The sequence below is a fragment of the Lygodium microphyllum genome, chromosome 15, assembly GCF_053477565.2.
Source record: "Lygodium microphyllum isolate KBCC chromosome 15, Lygodium_microphyllum_v1.1.10, whole genome shotgun sequence".
NCBI lineage: Eukaryota > Viridiplantae > Streptophyta > Polypodiopsida > Schizaeales > Lygodiaceae > Lygodium > Lygodium microphyllum.
The window spans coordinates 88056227-88078633 of NC_141149.1; positions in this window are offsets into that span (position 1 = coordinate 88056227).

Sequence of the window (22407 nt, forward strand, 5' to 3'; positions counted from 1 at the left end):
ACAAAAAATTTCATTCATCAAGAGTGTACTTAGGGAAAGGCTGCATGGTTCATTAAAAGCATGAAATCTTAAAAGCTTAGAAAAAGAATTGTGGGTATGATTCTTAAATGCAAGACCTAGTAGGATCAATGGAAGTTATGTCGCAATGTAACATGCGCTTTGGTCTTAACAAGAAAAGTTAGGGTTATTGCGAATCTAGTCATACGTTGAAGCAACAAATCACGTGCTTACGTGAATTGTGACATAATGCAACTAGTCTTCCCCTTTTAGATCAAGTTAACATATCTAGGAATGGTTCTTCCTTGTCGCAAGACAAGTAGATTGAATTACCTAAATCACCTAACCCACAAGGGATTCGCATAGGATGGTTGAAGTGATACGATAAATACCTCAAGTGCTAGCTAGGTTTTGGCACAAAAGACTCGACCTAGTTTCGCACTTGTTGCCAAGTCGAAACCCTCATACCCAAAGGTCCTACCCACATTCACGGAATGTAGGGAAAATTGGACGCTCTTGCGAGAAACGATCTAGGGTTCTACCCTAAGGATCACTCGTTCAAATGATGAACTTGAATTGAGTTGAAATCCCTAGGACCGTCAGCCTAGTGCAATTAGGAATGGGTTGGGTAAGATGACACCCTAAACCCAGTTTCTTATCTAATCGTGATTCCATGACCAGAAAATGCTGATCGATGGGCGGAATGATCCCATGGAATAGATGCGACACTTGTGCAACAAGTTGCAACGTCGCATGGTCTTGTGGTTTGGTCACAAGAAAGAGTTGCCATTCCTTGGAATGAGGTTGGCAAGGTCTTGCGCAAGTTTAGCTTGCAAGAGGATGAGTAGTCATCGTGTTATAACACCTTTCTTAGGAAAAATTGCCAAGTTAAGGGAAATTAGGTATGTGCTTGGAAGAAAAGGATCAGTTGTGACAATTTAGAGCAACATGGTCACTAGGATTTATTGTTAATGTATGAAACCTAAGGTATTGGTTAAGTTGGGTTAACAGGGTATGGCCCTAACCCAAGGACAAAAGGGTTAACAAAAAAACCCTTGGGGATCTTGCCAAGTCACAATTGATCCCGGATTGAATGTTGAATGCATTCAGAGAGAAGGATTTACTCCTTAGCAGTTGCCTAAATAAACGGGCACTGGAATTGATTGTGCTTGTAGCAATTTAGGAGCACTATTGCATTTTTTGCTCAAGGAACTAAAGGATGGAAAGATATTTAATGCTTGAGGTTGAAGGCCTGAAGGGAGAGGCAGTTTTAGTTACCCCGACTGCCTGCCTCGCCCTAACCAAGGGGGTTGTTAGCCGCACCGGGAATGTGGATTGAACCCGCCACATGAGGTCTCTCCATTGAGCGCTACTTGGAGTAGGAGGACGCTTGGGTGCTAGAGGGGGCTCTGGCCATAAATCCCTTGCCTTTCGGGCCCTGCACGAGAGGCCAACGTGACTCGAGATTGGATCTCGAGGCCGGCATACTAGTCTACAAGCGGAATCTTGGATTAGTAATCCCTGTGGATTGGTGGATAGCCTTCGGGTGGATTATGGATAGCCTTCGGGTGGATTATGGATTAGCCTGTTGGCTGGATTTTATGGATGTATTCCAAAGATAAATATGATAACTTGTTGAAATGGAACTTGTTTGATGTTGCTTTTCTATGTCAAGTGCTAAGATTACGTCAAGGAACTAGTGTCTAACTGACTAATTAATGAAGCTGCTTGATGCATGTCCAACTAAATGTGGTAGGTAATTAGGCAACTAAAACAACCTTGAGGAAAGTGTGGTGGATGTGGCCATGGGTCCATCCTACAGATAGGTGGTCCTGGTTGGTCGGGAACTTTTCTCAATCGTAATGGACAGCAAGGATCTCTTCTAAAAGAAAATGAACAGCAACGTCACTAACCTAGAGTTTAGGTTACTAGAATTCTGATTTATGTTGTTTTAGGGTAACGGAATGGGACTATGCCTTATGGGCAGAGAGGTCGAGCCTTGTATCCCTCTCATTTTCCATTCTCCGTGAACCAAGTTCAGCATGAATCTGCTTCGTCCCTAGCGTTTCTGCGTAAAGTAGTTCGCTTCGGGTTTGACGCTAGCTGCCATTTAGGAAAGTGACCATTAGGGGAATCCCTAATACAAGACGGTCCTAAGTGGGAACGGCCCGAATACTTCCACTATGTTGGCAGACGCGGGAAGTCCTAGATCGCAAACCCTGTAACATTCCATGGGAGTGCCGAGCGGAGCTTTCTAGACTCTCTTTCCGATGGACTACTAAGACGTGTCCTGAAAGAAAACAGGTGGACACATTACAGAACCAATGCATTTTTGTGGTAGCCATTAATCAATATAAAATTTTGTTCAATACTATGACCTTGAACATGAATTAGAAAAACGAGAAGAGGTGAAAAAATGAGTGAAACAATTGGAGGAGGCCTAGAACTTCATGAAAGATGGAGAGAAATTTTCATTCTCTCTTGAGCACAAGAGTCTTGATAGATCTTGATCTATTCAAGATCCCATTCGTCTAGTGTATCAAAATCCCATAGAATCCATAGAAATTGAACAAGGCTAGTCAAGACTAATAGATTATTAAAAGAGAAAGTACACGATTGCAAAAATATCTCCAACCTTTGCAATGGTATCATGGTGAATGTTGCTTAAGAGTGTTATAATATACATGACCTTGAAAGCCTAAATTGGAGGTGACATGGATTTAGCACCTTTTGGGATGGTATGGAGAAACATGTTGTACTTCCACCATTATCACTCAAAGACTCAACCCCAAAGAAATCATGAGCACTAATAGTGGTGGGTAAGTATTATCAATTTCTTAGTGCTTCAAGCATGGTACAATCCTTTGATTGAAAAGAGTATCAAAAATTAAAATAAAATAAAATACACCATTCATTTTGATAAGTTGAGCATATGCATCATAGAGGCATAGGAAGAGGGTACTCATACTTGCAAGGAGAAACTTGAGATAGTTTGTGGGTGTGAAGGGAGGAAACATTTGTATCCCTTTAAAATGATAAACATCTCTTCTAACTTCATGTCACATTTTTGTTTTTATTTATACTTGTTTCTCCATGTATCATACAGAATGCTAGGTGTTGCCTCTTTATTATATATGTGTAACACAACATACCACTCTAAACACTTCACATATATCCTAGTCTCTAGAAGGTACCCTACTAGCTACAAACTTTCAACTTTCATATTGGAACCCACATTCTCACTCTATTTACTCTCTTCAATCCTTGGCTTTTGAATTAAATAGTCAATCATATTGTAATGTGCAATGACACCACAAAGGATTAGGCTAGCAGATGGATAAATGAACACATTTTACGTACTACGAAAGTAATCTATGGATTTTGCTAAGCATGCCATCATGTTTGCATCAAATGACACCCCATATTTTTTTTGTATTAATCCTAAAACTTAAATGCACTTTTAGTCATGCTACTAGATGCACATATAAACTCGTTAATGTTATATATTTAAAAAATGAAGGTTTTTTTTTTTGCAACATTGTGCCTTCAAATGGAGCTACAATTTTGAAACAAGCAAGTTTATAGTAGTTCCTTTACTTATTCATAACAACTCTATATCAGATAAAATATAATAATAATACTCAAAAGAATTAACAGGATATGAGAAACGATGTTGAATTGTATGTGTAAAATGAAATATATTACAAATCTAGCTTTGTCTTTACTTACATGAGTTTGTGTAGAATAGGTTCAAATATAGCTACATTTAGCTTGGTTGACAAAAATAGAGCGTAAAATAGCCTAAATGTAATATTTCCACTCATAAATATTGTTGAACTTGACTCCCCACACACCGCATAAAAACGTGTGCAAGATCATCTCTCACATCGTAATTACCGGCAGCTTAATCCGCACCTTGCATGCGGAAAAATGAGGCCTCCGCATTGTGAAATTGAGGCCAGGGTTGAAGATTGTAAAAACCCATAGGGAAACACCCTTTTTGAAGGGGAAAAATGGAGGGTGGTTTAAAAGTAGGTATTTTTAAAAAAATAATGATCCCTTCCCCCAGCCGATGCATGGCTGGAGGAGAGGGAGTGTGGGGAGGAATGGCCTAGGCAGAGAGGTGTGGGTTGCATGAGGGGGGGAGCCATGCATAACCCACGTGGTGGCTTCCCTTTCCCCCCCAAGCCTATAAAAACACCCCTTAGTGGGGCACAAAATGAAAGGAGAAAGGAAACAGGAGGCGGCCATGCTGTTGGAGGAGAAGGCTGCCATGATGGGGATCTGAAATGAACAGAGTGAGGGAGAGGCGCCGTGACCACGGCCACGTCCAAATCCACCATTGAGCTACAGGCCCCCCTATTGTGTCGGCTTCTGCTGCACATACTCCCACCACCATCGCCATTGATCAATACCCCGTTCGTCTTCAAATTTCCTTCCCCAATCATTGGCCTTTACCCACGTGGTCCTGGACAATCAGAAGCTTCTTTAAGAAGCTTCTAAAGGGATAAGGCCCATAGGCCTTGTTCTTATGCGCCTTCCCGGTTTTTAAACTAGGCTCATAAAGCTCCATTCCCACAAGCCTTCCCATAGGCCCCATTCCCACAAGCCTCCCCGGGTTTTTAAAGATCCACATTTTGGTGAAGGAATCTCCTACGTATAGGGCAGAAGGCAAATCTTGAGGCTGTTCGGAGAACGCGTAGAAGCGAGGGTAATCTGCGGAGTTCAAGCCATCAATGATGGCTCTCAAGAAGTCGTAAGGCACACCTGTGGGAGGTTCTTCCCCGAACTTACACATGGATATCACTGCGGATCCACAAACCGAGGTTCCACAAATTGATTTTCCACATAAAGAAATGCTTTAAAGCATTTATGCATGTTTCTAATTCACCTAGCATAGGGATAATGCATTTCTCGCTTATCGTTAGTTCAAGTAGTAGTGATAAAAGTACATTTGAGAAAGTATCTTTGCAAGCGATGGATAAAGAAGGGTGCATATCATGAATTGGATCGTTTGCATCTCAAAAGTTATAAATGAAAATCACTTACTCGCCCTATGAACTTAGTCACAAATTGCCTTGTCGTGCATTTTCTAAGTGGAAGTCTAAAACGCATATTGCCTAGGGTTAAAGAGGAAATTGTTAAGTGCATTGGCCATGAAGGAAAAGAGTATCTTACATTTAGTCAATAATTCCCTTGTTATATCTCGCATGGAAAGAGTTGTTAATGCCCGTTGCATGGCATGAAAAATGAAACCCTGGACAATTGCATAGCTTGGGAATGGAACCACGAACTTGTAAGTTGCATGTAAAAGATGCTTGGAAATGGATTAAGTCAACACTAGCCTTAGTTTTGCATGAACTTCATTAACTACGTTGTAGCTAGGAGAGGGTTTCTTGTTGCATATTCATCATGCAAAAAATTCATTCATCAAGAGTTGCATTTAGGAAAGGTTGCATGGTTTATCAAAGCATGAGATTCTAAAGCGTAGATACAAGGGTTGTAGGCATGATTCTTTGATGTAAATCCTAGTAGGTCCTAGGTAAGTTATTCTTCAAATTACCATGCGTTTTGACTTTACCAAGGAAAGATAGGGTTATTGCAAACGTTGCGGTGTGAAGAAGCAATGATTTGCATGTTTACATGTATTGTGACGACTTGCAAACTAGCTTAGCATCTCTAGGAAAGAATTGTCCTTGTCGCAAGACAAGTAGTTCGATTTACCCAAATCACTTGTGATGTTATAACTGTTAGGGCTTCGTATAGGCATAACTGGTCGACACGATAAATATCTCGAGTACTAGCTAGGGCTTGGCACATTGGAAGTGCTGCCTAATATCACGCTTGGAAAGCCAAGTCGACATCCTCAAACCCTTAGATCCTACCCACATTCACAAAATGTTTGGGTCAATTGGACGCTCATGCAAACAACGATCTAGGGTTTCTACCCTAAGGATCATTCGACCCAATGCTAAAACTCGGATTGAGTTTGGAAACCCTAGGACCGAATGTTGTTAGCCTAGTACCATTAGGGTTGGGTAAGATGGCACCCCAAACTCTGCGTCTTGTCCAAACATAATTCTGTGACTAGGAAACGTCGTTCAATGGGTGAAATGATCCCATGAGTTAGGTGCAATACTTGTGCAACAAGTTGCAACGTCCCATGGCTTTGTGGTTTATCCACAAGATAAATTTGTCATTCTTTGGAATGAGGTTGGTAGGTTTTAGCGCAAGTCTAGCTTGCAAGAGGATGAGTAAACATCCTGTTACGTCACCTTTCTTGGGCTGATTTGCCAAGTTAAGGGAAGTTATGTATTTGCCTTGTAAGAAAAGGATCAATCAAGTTAGAGCGACATCGTCGCTAGGATTCACTGTCTTAATTTATGAAACCTAAGGTGTTGGTTAAGCTGGGTTAACAGGGTATAGCCCTAACCCAAGGATAAAAGGGTGAACAAACAATCCCTTGAGGATCTTGCCAAGATGCAATTGATCCCAGAACAAATGCAGGATGCATTCAAAGAAAAGGATTCACTCCTTAGCAGTTGGCCAAATAAACGACCACTGGATTGATTGTGCTTGTAACAGTTTAGGAGCTCTGTTTGCATTGTTTGCTCAAGGAACTAAAGATGGAAAGATAATTAATGCTTCAGGTTGAAGGCCTGAAGGGAGGGGCACCATCAGTTACCCTCAACTGTCTTCCTGACCCTAACCAAGGGGGTTGTTCGCCGTGCCGGGAAGTGGACCGAACCCACTGCGAGAGATCTCTCCGTTGGGCACTACTTGGAGCAAGAGGACGCTTGGGTTCGAGGGGGGGCTCCGGCCGTAAATCCCTTGCCTTCTGAGCACTGTACAAGAGGCCAACGTGACGCGGAATTGGATCTCAAGGCCCGCATACTAGTCTACGTGCAGAATCTTAGATTAGTAATCCTTGTGGATTGCTGGATAGCCTTCGGGCGGATTATGGATTGCCTTCGGGCGGATTATGGAATAGCCTACGGGCTAGATTTTATGGATGTATTCAAAAGATAAGTATGATAACCTGTTGAAAAGTAACTTGTTTGACATTGTCTTTCTATGTCAAGTGCTAAGATTACGTGAAGGAACCGGTGTAATTAACAAAGCTACTTGATGTATGTCTAATAAAATGTGGTAGGTAATTAGATAACTAAAGCAACCTTGAGGAAAGTGCAGTGGATGTGGCCATGGGTCCATCCTATGGATGGGTGGTCCTAGTTGGCCAGGAACTTTTCTCAAATGAAATCGACAGTAGGAAACTTTTCTCGAAGGAAATGGACAATAAGAAACATTGATCTAGAGTTCAGGTTACTAGAATTCCGATTTATGTTCTTTTAGGGGAACGAAATCGGACTATGCCTTATGGGCAGGGAGGTCGAGCTTTGCATCCCTCTCACTTCCCATTCTCCTTGAACCAAGTTTAGCATGAATCCGCTTCGACCCTGGCATTTCTACGTAAAGTAGTTCACCGGGGGTTCGACGCTAGCTACCGTTCTAGGAGTTGACCACTAGGAAAAACCTGATTCAAGTCGGTCCTAAGTGGGAACGGCCTTCCGCTACGTGGCAGACTTCAAAAGACCTAGATCGCAAACCCTGTAACATTCCATGGGAGTGCTAGGTGGAGCTTTCTAGACCTTATTTTCGATGGGCTACTAAGACGTGTCGTGCACACAACAGGTGGACACGTTACACTAAAAATGTGGGAAAGGTATCCTTAATACACATTCCTTCTTAGCGTGCATGGTGCTTGCTCCCCAAGAAGTACATTTTAGAGAGCGGAATATGTCTCCATGTGCTTGTATCATATGTGAGGTGCAACAATCTATTCCATATTCATATCATCTCCATCTTCACTAGTAGTACATGGCCAAAGATGCAACCAAGTCCATGAATAATGAGAACTTGACTTAGCACAAGAAAAATAACCATATCTATCACCATATGTACACAAAACCAAGGACATAAAATTTTACATTTTCAAAATTTAAAATAAAAAAATAAGGAAAGCTATTAGGGTGGCTTCAACAAGACCACCTTATTTTTGTTGTAGTGGGTGAAGAGATATCCAGTGTAAAAGGAGAGAGGGTTAAGACAAGTACTTATGTTGGTTGGGTTGAGTTGGTTAAGATAATGGTCTAGAAGGTATTGATGGATTGCTAGAGATTTGATGGGTATTTCATGTCTTTCTTGAAAGACTTGATGCATTAGAGTATGGGTATGACTAAGATATCTAACTATCCTTGTTTATATAGCTTTTGAGAAGAGGGAGGTGTATATGTGATGCTTTTCCTTTGCAAAAAAAAAAAGAAATTAGTTAAGAATAAACTATTATGCAAAATGATAGAAATAAGGAATTTTAAGAGACATTTCAAATCAAGTAACAAACAACATGATGGCATTTTAACCTCTCAATACATTTTAAGTGTTTTTTTAAATAGGAAGTTGATCTTGGTGTTTTCAACACTTGGCTTATGTTAACCATAGTCATTGATGTGATAGATTTCATGCTTGCTTTTTTAGCCTTATCAACAACAAGATATTTTTGGGCATGAAGTTTGTGTATGTGATTATGGCATCCATGGCATTGCTAGCTAGTGGGATTTGATGGCTATGTAGGTATTTTTCTAGCTCTTTTGATTGTCCTTGGGCTCTATAGCCTTTCCAAAGCACAACCCTTATGAGAGTAGAAGCACATATGTTTTTATCTTTGTGTATATCATAGAAACCATGGAAGATAAGGAGGAAAATATCCATAAAAAAGGGAATGATAGCAATGAGAAAATGGTGCTACTTTGGTAGCACTAAAAGTAATCATAGAGAAGAGCAAGAGAGTTTGAAGCTACATTCATATAGGTGAATCAATGTAAAGGAAAAAAGCCCTTGGAGTTGTAGATGTGGAGAAAGGCCATGTGTGGTCACATCAAAGTCCAAATAACTACACTACTATTTATAAGGTATGGAGGTGGCTCATTATTCATCCTTATGGATTACAAATACCTCAAAGTTGCAGCCTACTTAAAGGTAGTTGTAGAGTCTCTATATGACTCCTTTTTTGGAGTTCAAGAGGATTATCATATTGATGTTGTTGATGTGCGTTTATATTTTCCATCCTTGAAAATATCATGTTGTGGAAAAGTCTATAATTTGAATTTGAAACATGCTAGTCATCCACTTTTTTATTATTATCCCTTTGGAAGCTTAGTATTCTTATTTCATTTTGAAGGATAAATGCCACTCATGGTGATTACATTGGTTCCTCTTCATAAAAAGACTATAGCCATTGCATATGAGCTTAATTAATTGCAATTATAATCATTCTAGTGGCCACAAATGAGCATGTTTTCCTCCAAGAAGATGACATTATCCAATCATCATCACACCCACATTTACACATAATCTAATGTTTTTGACTTTGATTATATTGACAATAGATTTGGCCTTCTTTGCACTTTTTTTACTATAACTACTTTCAACTAATTGCTCTATGCCTAGGTTCTCCCACTGATTGGCACCAAACATTGAAGCAGAGATGATGCTAGTAATAGTTACGGTGCTTCACATCCTAATGCACATCTCATGTAGCAAGAGGGTCCAAGGGTGGTTGAGTCACAAAAAATATTAGGGACCCCAAATGGTTTATGTTATGCAAGAACATAGCTTCACACTATATAAACATACTCTATAAATACACCAAGATATTTAAATGTTCTCATTATGATTGTAGGATATATCTAAAATAAAATCAAGGATATTATTCAAAATTTATATTTTTAAAATCAACTTACACATATATTTGGAAATGAATATATATAAGTAATATCACTTACATTCCTACATATATGATAGTAAAGCATCGTAATAGATTAGTTTATAATACAATACTTGAAGCATCTTTGAATTGCCTATCAAGGCCATTAATAAAGTCTGAAATAGTTTCCAGCTATGGAGCATTACATCTAACATCCTTGAAGGCATATCCTTGAGCTCATGAACTGTCTCAAAAACAATAACTATATCCTACAAATCATGTGCATCCAACACTTCACCAATATCCCTCTGAGTCCCTACATCAAGTAAAACATGTGCTTCATAAACCTCTTTAGATGCATTAAGAAAATATACGAATGCAATGGTTGAATATTTCAATAGGATCTTCCAAGGCAGCCATGGATCGATACTTCTTCTTATCACTCTCTTAGAAATCTATGCATTATCTTCATCTCTCTTTCATTTCTCTTCCACAAGTATGTCCTGTTTTGTACTTTCTCTAAATATGCATCCATTGAATATGCATCTATCAGTGATTCCCAGCTAGTTATGTCACGAATGTCTTGCCTTGCATGAGACATTTCACTATCTATAAATTTTCTCCTTTTAGTTGCATGCAAAGCATGTGTCCATATTGCAGCCTGCAGAGCAGCTATCACTTGATGAGGCATTCTATTCAATTGTAGACCAAAAGTACAAGCATGAACAACTGTGTAAGCATTTCAGATAGCCAAGTCTTCCAATAACTTTTACATACCTTCCTTTTAGAAATTCAAAGCAAGAGGCAATCTCCTTTCTTGTGCATGGGTCTGGCCATCTTTCCAAAAGATGAATTGCCATGCCAAGGCCTTCTAATAAGAAGAACAATCCTATCTTTCATGCTGCAAACTATCACACCACATATATCTTTTTCCTAGTTTAGGGGCTGGTGCCCATCCCCTTTCCTCTTGTCATTTCTCATCCAATTTTGTGACCGTCAACTGAAGATCTTGCATGGCTTTAACCAATTCATCTAATACATATTTCTTAATAGTGGGAACATCAAATTCAGCCATAGAGTTAGCCATAAAAGTGGATGATTTATTGGATACATCAACTATTTTGTTGGTAATAGTCAGCAAGCTAGATACATGCAATATTTCTCTTCTTCTATGCTTTTTCACTAGTGCAGCAATATCTTCTTTAGCATGCCTCTACTCTATTTTAAGCCCTATCTTTATAGTCTGATCCTCTAACAAATCATTAAGCTTGTCTTGGAGCTCAGGATCTACCACTTGTATAAACAAATCAATTTTTTGACTAGCAACAGCTTGTTTTTCTACAAGATCTGACTACTCAAATCAACTTTCAAATTCTCTTAATAACTCTATAGCCACAAGACCCTTATTGGTTTTTAGAACCCATTTCTAGAAAGTTTTACAGATAATCAAACTAGTATCTTCAAAGTAAAATTCTTCCCTGAGTGTCTTCTTGAAAGCTACCTAGTTAGTATCTCTTGCAACTGCAATTCAGTAACTCAAGCTTTCACTTTATGTGCAGTGACCCGTACATGAAATTGGCTCCATGCAAGTTGAGGAACCCTAAAGAACTCCATCTTTTGAGCAAAGGTATGCAAATATGGAGATATAATCCTACCATTAAATAACTTCATTTCATGATCTAGTGCTTGCAAAGCATTTATCACAATAGTTTCTATTTGAGTAGAAGCTTGTATTACTTGTTGTTATTGTACTTGCATAAGCATGTTCATACTTTGCACTAATAGCTACAAAATATCACTAGAAATTGTGTTTGGAGCTTCTCCTATCTTGTCTTTCCTTTTAATGACCTTTCACATCAGGTTTACCAATGTTGAAGGGGTTTTAGTCAAAAGGTTGTATCCACCGAGGGATCAAAGAGAGAAGAAAGTAGGGAATAGGGGATAGAAGAGAAGAAAAATAATAGACAAGATGTGCACAAGATAAAGACAAATATCAATGATTCAAATCATTACATATTGATAAAACGTGAGAAGATAAACAAAATCCTTGTCTGGGACTACTCAAAAGAAATCTCCAAGTATTAGATCTCCTAGAGCTCCGTGATAGACCAAAACACACACCAACATACTAGCTTCTTCTCTACTGCTCAGACAGAAAAACTCATGGTTCCGTTGGCTTCAAAAGGGGGATAAAAACATGGGACATCTTATTAGAATTCTCCTAGATCACTCCTTTTTCTTTCTATTCTCGGAGTGCTGTTTGTTGCTTGTAAATTGCAACCACGCACCGTGCGACTTGAAAAGTGCCCCTCTTTTTGTGTAAGATCTCCCAAAACTGCTCAAAAGGCCCCTTACTTTTTGTATGTCATGCTATTTTAAAAGTTTCATATACTTTTTTAGGATATCTACAAGAAATAATATCCAAAATATCAAAAATAGGCTAAACTTGACTAAAAATCTCATATTTTTGAACCAGTCATAATATAGACACTAACACCAATTACTAATATGACATTGACTCTCTAGATCAGTAAAAAAGTCAAATGATGCACTTGAGCGTTTCTTTCATTGTGTCTGTTTACTGGCACGACAATGTTTGCTCTCAGATTGTGATACACATTACTACGGAGAATATGAACTCAAAAATGGGCCCTTTAGCTTAGCAAATAATTAATTTTTAAATCAAAGAAATTATGATATTAAACAATGGGAGAGGAAATGGTTTGTACATTTTTTCCACTCCCTTTTCCACCTTGGATCCAAATCTAGTTTTACTCAAAAAGTTAGTGGTATTCTAAATTTAAAATATCGAAAAATGGGTCATTGTCTAACAACTTATGGAAGACGTTTTAAAATTCAACTCAAAGATGATGTTTTAAATGCAAAAAGTTAGCACCCAGTACACTAGAAATGTGGGGTGTATGCCACGTGGAGATATGGTATAGTGAGAAGATACATGTGTTGCACCTTGCATTGGCATGCACCTTTTGAATACCCAAAATTTTCTTATTATATTACCTTTTGAAAGGTAGCATATATGGGGTTTGAAGAGGGTTTGAATTAGAGGCTCTTGGCTAGGAGCCCGGTGGGCCTACCACTAGGCCAAGGGCCAATGGTGCAAGGACCACTCAAAAGCAATTATTATACAAAATTTTGAGTTTTTTAACTTATTGGCAAAAAAACACATGGTTTTAGTTAAAACCACCTTTGCTACCCACTACAAGGATACATGCACATAGCAATGACAATCTCCAACATAAATTAGCGGCATCGACACAAATAGTGATGCTACTCAAATGAAAAAACGCGAGCCGAAACCTGAGCGCGTCATTTTGCGCGAACGAACAAAAGAGAGAACGAAAGGGAGAGCAACCTCCATCTTGCATTTGAGAGGGAGAGGGAGAGAAAGAGAGAAAGAGGGAGAAGGAAAGCTTATCACTGTCGCCAGTGTTTGTGAGAAAGAGGAGGAAGTGTACGGAGGGCAAAGAGAGAGAGGGAGAAAACATTAAACATAATAGAGAAAGAGAGAAAGAGAAGGAGAGGAAGGGAGGGAGGGAGGGAGAGAGAGAGAGGGAGAGGTTGTTGTTATTGTTGTTGTTTTATTTCTTCTTTTCTTTATTTCTTGTTTGTTTTTATTGTGGTAGTTGTAGTAGTGGTAGTGGTAGTGGTAGTGGTAGTTGTTTAATTTCTTACTTTTTTGTTTGTTGTTGTTGTGGTATTTGTAGTAGTAGTAGTGGTAGTGGTAGTGATGGTAGTAGTAGTTGTTGTTTAATTTCTTCTTTTCTTGTTTGTTGTTATTGTGGTAGTCGTAGTCCTGGTCATAGTCATCGTAGCCGTGGTTGTAATAGTAGTAGTAGTAGTAGTAGTTTTCTTATTTGTAGTAGTAGTAGTAGTAGTTTTCTTATTTGTTGTTGTAGTAGTAGTAGTAGTAGTTTTTTCTCTTTTCTTGTTTATTGTTGTTTAATTTTCTTGTTTGTTCTTGTTGTTGTTGTTGTAGTAGCAGTAGTAGTAGTTTTTTCTTCTTTTCTTGTTTGTAGCAATAGTAGTAGTAGTAATAGTAGTAGTAGTAGTAGTAGTAGTAGTTGTTGTTGTTGTTTTTTCTTTTTTCTTCTTCTTCTTCTTCTTCTTTGGTTTATTGTAGTGGTAGTGGTAATGGCAGTGATTTTTTGTTGTGGTAGTTATAGTTGTAGTCATAGTCATAGTTATCTTCGTCGTGACTGTAGTAGTAGTAATAGCAGCAGTAGTGGTAGTAGCAGTAATAGTAGTAGTAGTAGTAGTAGTCTTGTTTGTTGAGTAGCAGTAGCAGTAGCAATAGTAGTCTTGTTTGTTGTTGTTGTTGTTGTTATTGTTACAATAGTAGTAGATTTTTTTCTTTCTTGTTTATTGTTGTTTAGTTTTCTTGTTTGTTGTAGTAGCAGTAGCAGTAGCAGTAGTTGTTATTGTTATAATAGTAGTAGTTTTTTTTCTTTCTTGTTTATTGTTGTTTAGTTTTCTTATTTGTTGTAGTAGTAGCAGTAGCATTAGCAGTAGCAGTAGTCGTAGTCGTGGTGGTGAGGTTCGGTGAGGTCCAATACAATACCACGAGATGGAAAACCGACATTTGTTAATTTGTGGGTGGGTGGAGACTTTACATACGTTAATTTTGTAGAGTTACAAGAGAAGAAATCCATTCTCAAAACAATTTAAGAAAGAAAAAAAGAATGATAACAAGAATAAATTATTTGTCATAATGTAGACCAAATGGAAAACGATGAAGGTCCTGATATTCAAGATCGCGAGGCTTATCTTAATCAGTGTGTCCCATGTCCTTGCTTTTAATGTAAGCTAGAAATTAGAAGAAAACATTAATTGTCTATAGAACACGTACAACACTTCGGCGAGTTTTAATGAGAGATCTTTAATTAGGCGATCTCAGATTTTAAGCAAACGGTAAGAAAAGTGTATATCAATCATGCATTGTATTCACAAGCTAATTGAGTACCATATACAAAAACATTGGGTGTGGCTAGCAAATTTTCTATCCAGGGAGTTGACATCTCATCCCAAGGAGGAGTGCACCCTTTGCCGCTAGCTAGAAAAGTTCGTGGGTGTGCAATAGATGGAGTGCTTGAGCCAATCCACCACTTGAAACCACTTGGAAGGTACTACCCAATCTACACCATCAATACCAGAGGAGACATGCAGCCTTCCAAACTTTCCTACAATCTTGGAGCCGGAGATGGAGGCAATGATCAATGCATTCATGCCCATGGATGTCGAGACATTTGATCCACTTAGAGAGGAAGCATCCATACCATTATATGATGGGTGCCAAGTATCTCACCTGAAGACACTACTTGCACTCCTAAGTGTGCAAGCAAAATGTGGGTGGAGCGATGCGAGTGTGACCAAGTTGTTGAGATACCTTGTACGTATGCTTCGTTGATTTCTTTCCGGTACTATCATAAATTTTTTTGGTGATTTTTCAAGGTGTTTTATGATTTTTTTTCAACTTACTGAAGTATCATATATTACCACTTGCAAATACCATGCATGAGTCTCTTGATGATGCACGACATGTTTTACGAAATCTTGGCTTTAACTACAACAACATCCATGCATGTATCAATGATTGCATACTGTTTCGAGGAGAATAGAGACTATGGAGACATGTCCAAAGTGTGGTGCTCACAAGTATCAACATGACTTGCAAGGGAAAACCATCCCTCAAAAAGTTCTTAGACACTTTCTGCTTATCCCCCGCATAAACCACATGTTTCATACATCCAGCATGGCAAGCTTGAAAACATGGCATGTGTAGAATAGGTCCATAGATGGAGTTCAATGAATATCAGCGGATTTGTGCGCATGGAGCCACATTGACTCTACCTTCCCAGGCTTTGCCCGAGAGCCAATGAATCTTTGGCTCGGTCTTGCTATGAATGGTGTGAACCCATTTGGTATGCACTCGATTTCTTACAGTGTGTGGCATATAGTCCTTGTCAACTACAATATCCCTCCATGGCTTTCTACGAAGAAAGGACATCTCATCCTTAGCTTACTTGTTCCCAGCCACTACAAAGTTAAAAATATGGACGTGTATCTTTGTCCATTAGTCGATGAGCTTAAGATTTTGTGGGAGGAGGGCGTCATCATGCAAGATATTAATAAGCACAATGGTCGATGGTCTGCCAATATTCCAGCCATTCCTATGTGGACCATACATGACTTTCCAAGATTGAGAGAGTCCTCACGTAAGTAGGCTTCCGTTCTCGTTGGTAATATCTATCATAGCTCGTTCAAGTTTGTATTCATTGGATAGAGGTGTTGGGACAAGTCTGGTTACCTCAGGTTATCATGAATGTCTATTGTCTGCGCCACAGTTAGACTCCCAAAGGTCACGAACCATGAAGAAGATGGTATATCAAGGATATCTGGCTTTCTTACGAGAGGGTCATAAACTTAGGGAAGGTTTTCTTGGATGACCTCCTACACGTATGAATGCCCAAAGCTGGTACGAGCTGAAAATGGTCCACACAGAGTCACATCCAAACAGAATGCGACAGTTCTTAATTTTCTATGAGTTGCCGTATTAGACCCACTTGTTGGATCCCATGCATATTTTCAAGAATGTGGGCAACTTACTATGGGACTACATCACAAGAAAGAGAGATACTATAGGGGCACAAATGGATTTGAAGGAGGTAGGTAAGATGGAGGCGCTTTGGCCGCAATCGAGTACCGATGGTCGCTTGCAGCTACCTTGCGCTTCTTAGGTTTTGTCCACTAAAGAAGAGCGCATTGTGAAGCAAATAGTCAAGTCTATCTGCACTGCAAGCGACGGGTATGATGCATTCTCTCAGGTTTGCATTTTCTAAAGACGACCAATTATCAAGGCTAAAATTCCATGATTGGCATAAGATATATCAAGTTTGTACTACGAATGGATTGTAAGTGACCTGCGTATTTTGCTATTTGGAGTGTATTCATTGTTCATAATGCTTCCTCGTTTGCCGCAGTTTGTACTACCGATAGCGATCACAAGATGCCTTAGTCCAAAAATACGCGGGGCGATTTATAGATTGTCAACTTTAGTGCAATGGATCTCAGAGAAGGAGATTAGGATGTTCTCTATTGAATCCACAAGGTGGGGAGGAGTGAACACAGTCTGTCTCTTTGAGAAATACCTGCCTACCAACATGCTCACAATACAAATCCACATTCTTGTGTATCTTATAGATGAAGTGGAGATTGCTGGACCTATCCATACGTGATGGATGTTCTTTTTGGAGCACTTCATGAAAACCTTAGAAGTCTTTTTTTGACAATGAGCTCGGCCAGAAGGTAGCATGGCTGAAGATTGGTTGGTATGTGAGGCATTAGTGCATATTTCACAATGGCTACCAACAGTGGATTTAGACAATAGTATGCTATGGTCGATGAAAGATGATGATAGACTGACTAGAGATGTGGTGGTTGAAAATGGGGTAGGAAAAAGAATGTATTCTGCAATGGAGGAGAAAGTGAATCGCTTTTGTATGTTGCACCATGCCTCCATGGAGACATGGCTCACTAGGTACCAGCAAGCTAGGAAAGATTAGAAGGAAGTGCGATTTGAATTTCGACGTAGTACGCGCCATCAACTGATTCGATATCCTGAGGGCATGGAGGAGATGCCATGGTTTATGTCAACGCAATGGTTGCATGGAGTTTTGACTGCAGTATCTCGCAAAGGGATGGAGGTCTCAACCAAGGAGTGGGAATTCTCAAGGGGATGTAGTCCAAAGGTAATGACGTGTTTAGGGTTTGTCACATCTATATTTTATATGTGAAAACTAATTGAGTGTTTTAATGTACATTACAAAATATATAGTGCAGTGTGGTTGTATGGACGACATTTCCATGTGGAGCATATTCACAAAATGCAATCCACAACAGATTATAGTATCATGACAAAGTTTGAGCAAGAGAGCTCACGATGAGCAACGAATCCAAACATGATTATAGATGAGATGGAGTATTTTGGGAACTTGCAAAGTATTATCACGGTGGATTACTGTAGCTTCTCCATAATCCTATTCGATGTGCAGTGGTTCAAATTGGTACTTGAAGGAGCTAGAGCAACAGTTCGACGAGGTCCATCTAGATTTCTTGAAATAAATTTAAAAAAAATTGGATAGATTTGCACGGTACATTTTTGTTACCAGCCCATTGTGAACAAGTGTATGAACTCATGTTTCTTTTAATTGTATTATGATATGGTACATGTCACAATAGTTAAATCTCTCTTTCATGTGATTTTGAATAGGTAATTTTCTATCCAAACCCCCGACAGCCTCGATGGTGGTCTGTTATACCTTCAACTCCTCGAAGTGCGAGAGTATATGATCAAAGCGATGTTCCAAGCATAGATGAGAACAGTACGCAAATAGAGGGGTTGATATTGCAAGGATGGAGTCCACCAAAAACTTGGAGCATATAGAGGAGCCAGCATCGAGTAACAATGATGGAAATATATGAGTCCAATAATTCTTTGAGAACGAGGTGGACTCATCCTTTAGTGGTGACTTGTCTATCTACCTTCCAGTGTATGTGGAGTGTTAAGACATTGACATGGCACCATAGGGTACTTCATACTCGGAGCATCCACCTAGTCCATTCGTTGAAAAATCACTTATAAGGGTATATAAAATATGCATTTTAAGTAAGATCATTTTTTAAAGATTTATATTACCATGCTTTCTATGATTTATATTGATTATGCTAACATCAATTTTTGTATGTGCAGGTGACCTTTGTGGATATTTAGATCATCACGATGAGTTGAGGGATGAGGGAAGAGGAGCTACAGGAGATCTTTGCGCATATGTTTCCAGATTAGATGGCTCAATTCAGAGATATGGCCAACCAGGAGCTGCCTCGGACACCATGAAGCCATTCTATTAAATCTACTTCGGTGCGCTCTAATGATTTAGTTTCCAATAGACGAGGTTGATGCTCCTGACCTGGGCTTGACAGAGGGACTGGTTCAAAGGGATGCTGTGGAGACGTAGATATAGTGATCCCGCGGTCGGCTTGGGATACAGGTGCTACTCCTTGCTCTCGTGGTGGTTTGAGAGAGCATGGCACAGGTGGTTGTTGTGGAGGTACCAACGCAGTGTCTCCGTCTCGTCATTCTACTGGAGTTGCATCACCCATAGGATTTGTCACGCCTATGGGGACGTCTACTCTAGTCACTCCTGCTTTGCTTAGCCGTCCGCAGGTGGCACCCCTATGGGTGCTACTTTAAGAGATACTATCCCCGTAAGTACACCAGATGCACATGGGTCTCCTGGATATGCCCAGGAGTATGGTCGCAAGTGGAAGAGGACACATCTTAGACATATCCCAGAGGGGTATGGATACGTTCTAGATGATAGGACAGGAGCTATCATCATGAATGATGAGGGGAGGAGGGTGATGGCTCGTATGAAAGAGTAGTGCCAACAAGTTTTTCAACACATCTTGGATCATTCGAAGAACATACCAAAGGGGAGCAAGGACTACATAGTAACATCCTTGCATGAAGAGTTTCCAGTACCAGCTGTAGATAGGTTTTCCACGGGTTGGATGATGGAGTACATGCATGTGTACATGCCACACAGACGATCGGATGCACGCAAGGCACTTAAGAGTGGGGCCTCAAAGCCTAAGTGGCTAGACCCGGACTACTGGCACCGACTCAGAGAGGAGGCTACAGATTCTCCAGGACGTTGGAGACAGCAGTGGAAAGCGGCGAGGGCACAACTAGAGGCTGGAGTGGTCCATCATCTCTTAGAAGTGGCGGCCACAGGACATATCTAGAGGACTTTGTAAGTTTCTCTTTTGTTGTGTTTACTTATTTTTTTCCAATATCCCTTGTACTAGCAATCGTGTTTCTAACAATTAATTTTTTTTTTCTTTGTAGCACTCCATTACAAACCACGATCCTACTGGCCTAGAGACTCAACATGCAAAGAGACACGGTCTTACTGCATTGATCGCAACCGATTGGATGGAAGCGGCGGCCATGTAAGTTACTCATCTTTCTTGTCAGTAGTTACTAAGTTTAATTAAAATGCATTATTGTATGGTGAAATGATGTGTAGTTGTTTCTTTTTTTGCAAAGTCCGTTTGATATGTCTTTGCGACGAGACGAGGTTTCGGATGGCAAGGATCTATAGCTCACCCTTAGATCCGTGGAGCTCACATACTCTTCTTTTTTAGTCACGTGTTTTGTGTAGGCATTTTCTATGTAGTAGTAGTATCTTGCCATGCTTGTACTGGTCACTTTCATTATGCGATCATGTATTTATTTCATGTATGAGTGTTATGATTCAAGTACACTTTGCCTTTATTTACACGAGCGTTGTACACATTAGTGAAACTATTTTATATGGCTCGAATAAAGCACATAGTGCTATATGTGCTGCTCTGCCACAAATTTTTTTTCCCTATTACTGTCGCTTTTAGCGTCGCAAATTTACTACACGTGTCACTAGTAGCATTGCAACATGCATTGCAAAGTGTCGTTATCAGCATCATTATCAGCATCACTATTTGCGTTGATATCAACAACTGATATTGATGCAAATAGGGATACTGAAAATGATACTGATATCGATTGCTCTATGATGTTGCCAATACCGATGTTTTCTGTGACGACGGGGGCAAATTTCTTTATGAACATTTTTGTTGCTTTAAACTTCATTAAAGGCATGTATCTTGTAGTGACCATCATTTCTTCAAGGCCCACTTGGCATACAAGATTAGCAAAAGTAATCCTCCTCTAATCCATTCCTTACTAGGCCCTTTTTAGGTGCATCTTCCCCTTGATGGTAGCCTATCAATATTATTGCTCACCGCATCTAAAAATGAGAAAGAATATTAGAAACACTAGTTTTTACTTAACTTATTTTATGCAAGTATATATTTATTAAGAAGCTGAAAAGGTATTACCTGGGGTGAGGATATGTCAAGCTCTAGCATTGGTTGAGCAATTACCAAAATTTGGATGAAAATAATACAAAATAATAAAACATGATAAATCTAGAAACTCCCATTTACTCCAATGACTTTGTGTTTATATTTGGGATGATGATATGCTGAGCTCTAGCATTGATAAAGCAATCAATAAATTTAGGTTGAAATTGATGTACAGTAACCAAACACAATAAATCTTGGAACTCCCATTTACTCCAAGCATTATGTATGTATACCTTGTATACGAGTGGTATATATTGTAGTCATTATCTATTTGTATAATATAGTAGCAACGAATATATTCATAGTATGTACCTCGCATATATAAAGAATATTTTTTATTAGTAAACCCATCACTTTGTAATCTGCGGATTACTCTTGCAAGACTGCTATGGATAATATCATTCATAGCTAATGGGTATAATGCCTCTCATGGTTACTTCTAGTAAGATTAAGAATGACAAAACTAGAAGACAGATCTAGTAATCTAACAAAAACATTTAGAAAAAAATATAAAGACTTATTCATTGTTATAAAATTTTTAATACCTGTAAGGATAAAGATAACAAACCTTTGAATCTAAAAATAAACTTAACACAGATAACCACAAAAGCTCAAAGAATTGTAATTTTTATAGTTCTTTTAATATTATTAAAGATAACACAATTGATAATTAGAAAAGCTCAAAGAATTGTAATTATTTACGAAATGTGCGTCATAATGCAAAGTGTATGATTGTTACCGAGACCAGTGCTTCCAACCTCGGTACAAAGCAGCATTACTCCTACGGAGTTTCATGCTGCGCCATTCCACAAGCTCAAGAAGGATGGCACCCGACGTCGAAGGGCACCAGCAAATATGATGATAGCGATTCCGCCGCGCCTGCTGTCTTGTACTCATGATGATGATGATGATGATGAATTTTACAGCCAATTCGTCCATCCGTCGCGATCGCCCGCCGACCAGCCATGCAGCAGCGATATAAATACACATAAACTCGTAACCGAAGAGAAGTTGGAACGCCGATCGCCACCAAAAGTTGTGACGGTGTTGAACTGGAGTTGTATTCGCCTCCGCCTTTCAATCGATAGCTCCTTAATTAGCCTCTAATTACCTCCCGTTAGATCAGGGTGGCCTCTTCAAGATCTCATTCCTCTAGAGGATCCAAAGCCTATTGCATCCATAGAAATTGAACTCGGAACGTCAAGAGCCATGGATTATCAAAAGTAAACGTCGACACCATTGCAAAAATATCTCCAACCGTTAGCAATGTATCATGCTCAACTTTGCTTAAAGAGAATGTAACAATATACAGAACTTTCCAAGCCTAGATCGAAGGTGACATTGAGTTAGCGCCTTTTGAGAAGGTATAGAGCAACATGTTGTGCTTCCACCATTAGCCCTCATGGATTAAGCCACAAAGGAAATCATTATGTAATATTCTCAATCTAATTACACCTTCCACATATGAATGGCCTCTAAGAATAGGATAATGACAAATTTTTTTTAATTTTCCCTTATTCCTCCCAACCAACTGTCGAGCTGGAGGGGGAGGGGAATAGAAGGAGTGACTAAGCTCCTCGGTGGAGCTCACAGGAGATAAATGGCCATGGCCGCTGCCACGCAGGGGAGGGAGGATCCCCCTCCCCTTACCTATATAAATTGGG